The sequence below is a fragment of the Gavialis gangeticus genome, unplaced genomic scaffold (assembly GCF_001723915.1).
Source record: "Gavialis gangeticus isolate Ggan-Ray unplaced genomic scaffold, GavGan_comp1, whole genome shotgun sequence".
In the NCBI taxonomy this organism is placed as follows: domain Eukaryota; kingdom Metazoa; phylum Chordata; order Crocodylia; family Gavialidae; genus Gavialis; species Gavialis gangeticus.
Genome location: NW_017728993.1, coordinates 59,699,632 through 59,702,875, shown reverse-complemented (window position 1 = coordinate 59,702,875; position 3,244 = coordinate 59,699,632). Strand labels below are relative to the sequence as shown.

Here is a 3,244-nt window from a genome sequence, read left to right as displayed (position 1 = left end):
TGTGTGTGTGTGTGTGTGTGTGTGTGTGTGTGTGTGTGTGTGTGTGTGTGTGTGTGTGTGTGTGTGTGTGTGTGTGTGTGTGTGTGTGCGCGCGCCTGCCTGCCTGCTGATGCTGAAGACGGTGGCTGGGGTGGGCGGGGGACAATAAGGCACCTGGCCCGTCAGCCAGAGAAGAAGGCAGGGGCGGGCCTTCACAGTGGGGAGCTGCATGCCTGGGCTGGAGCCCGTATATGCAGGGGCCTGCACTTGCTGTTTGCACTCTGGCTCGAGCGGGATAGAAGCAGTTGGGGGGGTCCCCTTTGACAGGGCTGGGGGGAGTGGAACAGGGGACTCGGATTGGGAGTGAGGGGCACCAGCATGGGCAGGAGGCTGTGGCTTGTGGTGAGGGGCACCAGCAGGACCAGGGCACTGTGGCTTGGGGGTGAGAGGTGCCAGCAAGGCCAGGGGGCTGTGGCTTGGGTTTCAGGGGTGCTAACAGGCCCTGGGAAGGGGGCAGGGGACTGTGGGTTGGGTACTGGCAGGGCCAGGGGTGTATGGGTTGGGACAAGTCATCGATCTTGGTAAATGGGTCCCAGTACGAAAAAGGTTGAGAACTACTTTTATTGAAGGAGCTAGGCACATCTGTCTCTTATTGCAGACACTAGGAGCAGTAATCCAGAGGCCGAGGTGTACTTTTATACTCAGTGTTGTCATGTCCTTAATTATTAGCAATCATCTGCAGTTGAAAATGTAAAGCACAAGTAACAATTTCGAAGATTTTATTTTAATCTGCTGTTTATAAAAGGATTTAAAAATGCATAGCATATATCGGTGAGGGTCACACATTAAACCTTTTACCCTCCTCAGGAGCCACTCCAATCCCCTTCCTGTGCCTGATCTACTGCTCTGTTTTCTGCTCCCTGACCTATCTGCCACTGTGCTTGCTGCCTGCCCCATCCCACCCCGTCTCTGATCTGCTGCATGCCACATACAGAGGTTTCCTGTACCACATTTTGCACTCAAGCTGCAGGTTGGCAACCTATGGCATACATGATTATCAGGGATCCTGGTTTTCTCTGTTTTTAAAAATTGCAGATTCTCTGATTTAAACCCCCCCAAATCCTCAATTAAAATGAAATGCCACTGTATCTTTATCAATTGAGCACAGTGTTTCATTGATATATTTACAATGTAAAAGCAGTTGGGAAGCCTACCAGTCCCTCGATCACTATAACAATATAAATTCTAAGTACTTGTAAATGTTGGTATTTGATTTGGGGTTTTTTATCATGGAAAAATCTAAGGTCCCCCCTCCCTTCACTCACCAGGACACAGGTCCAGGCCTCTCACTCCCAAGCCACAGCCCCCACACCCCTGCTGGTGCCCCTCACTGTCCACCCACAGCCTCCCCAGCCCTGCCAGAGGGTGCCCCATCTGCCAGGGCTGTGGGACCAGGGACCTGGGTCCTCAGGTGCTGCTGCAGGGAGCAGGGGGATGAGCCCCAGATGCCGCCTGTGGAGTATGGAGCCTGGCTCCTCCTCCCCTGAGGGTGGCGCAGCCAGAGTGGAGTCCATGGAAGGGCAGGCTGCTCGCTGTGGGTTTGGGCTCCCCAGCCTGCTGCCCTCCCCCAGGGCCTCCACGGCTCAGCAGGTGGGACCCGGCATGGTGGGGCTAGGCAGGAAAGCCCAGTGCCACCGCTAGGAGCTCTGTGCTGCTATGGCGAGGCACCCCCTGCCCGCCCAGCAGCAGCGAGGGGCACAGCTCCATGCAACCACCCCTGCTGCTGCCAGGTGGGCAGGGGGTGCTTTGCCAGGGCGGTGCAGGACTTGCAGTGGCAAGGAGCTCCCCCACTTGGCCCTGCTCTGCCTTGTTATGCCAGGTCCCACCTGCTGGGCTGTGGAGGCCCCAGGGGGAAGGCAGCAGAGCAGGGAGCCCAAGCTCAAAGCGGGTGGCCTGTCCCTGCCCTGTGCACAGATTGGGGGTACACCATGTGTGCAGTGGTAAACATGTTGAGGGTTTTTTGGTCAGTCTTGGGTAATTCAGGTTGGATGGCTACTGGCTTTGGAGAGTTAAATTTAAACTCTGTCTAGAACCTTCAGAAAGTTTGTTCCTCTGTCAACTTAAATCTTGGTTCTGTTTTTACCCTGTCGCAAATCTCTCTTTGATTTAATGCCCAGTAGGATATCTTCTAGCCAAGAGGAGGTTACATTCAGTTTCTGCTGGGGAGACCTGTAATGAAACTGCCTCCATATAATGTTATGTCTCTGGGGACTCTCTGGATTCTCTGGTTTGAAAGATGTTACTGAATGTGGGAACTTCTAAACCTCCTTCTGAAATTGATTGCTTATTGTTACTTGTTTTCAACTTTGTTCAAACTTCAGACCATTACTTCTTAAGACTACAAAGCTAACCTCTTTAACAATTTCTTTGCCTCCATTTTTTTGAGCAGGGACCGGGGCAGCCCCCGCCCACCGAGATCTCCAACATTCCCAGGGGAGGTGCTGCCAGGCCCGGGGTCAGTGAGGACCTAGTCAGGGAACTTCTGGTGGGACTAGATATGTTCAAATCAGCAGGTCCTGACTATCTCCACCCCAGAGTGCTGAGGGAATTAGCAGAGGTCATTGTGGGATCCCTGGCACAGCTTTACGAGCACTCATGGTGCTCTGGTGAGGTGCCAGAGGACTGGAAAAGGGCCAATGTGGTTCCCATTTTCAAAAAAGGGAGGAAGTAGGACCCAGCAAACTACAGGCCCGTTAGTTTTACCTCTGTCCTGGGGAAGCTCTTTGAGAAAATGATCCAGGAGCACATCTGTGAGAGACCAGCAGGGGAGATCATGCTTAGGGGCAACAAACATGGGTTCATTCGAGGCAGGTCCTGTCAGACCAACCTGGTGGCCTTCTATGACCTGATCACAAAATCCTTGGATGTAGGTGTTGCAATCGATGTAGTCTTTCTGGACTTTAGGAAGGCCTTCGACACTGTCTCTCACCCCATTCTCATTAAAAAATTAGGTGACTGTGGTGTTGATACCTACACAGTCAGATGGGTCGCAAATTGGCTGGAGGGCTGCACCCAGAGAGTGGTGGTGGACAGGTCTTTTTCGACCTGGAGGGATGTGGGCAGTGGGGTTCCCCAGGGCTCGGTCCTTGGGCCCACATTGTTAAACATCTTCCTCAGCAACTTGGACAAGGGGGTGAAAAGCACCTTGTTCAAATTTTCAGATGACACTAAGATGTGGGGAGAAGTGGACACGCTGGAGGAGAGG

General features: G+C 53.0%; 1 protein-coding gene across 1 annotated transcript in view; it reads left to right on the top strand.

Annotated features, from left to right (window-relative positions):
- Positions 1-3,244, top strand: part of CEP350 (centrosomal protein 350) — a 114,865-nt gene that overhangs the window by 11,809 nt on the left and 99,812 nt on the right. The window lies entirely within an intron of this gene.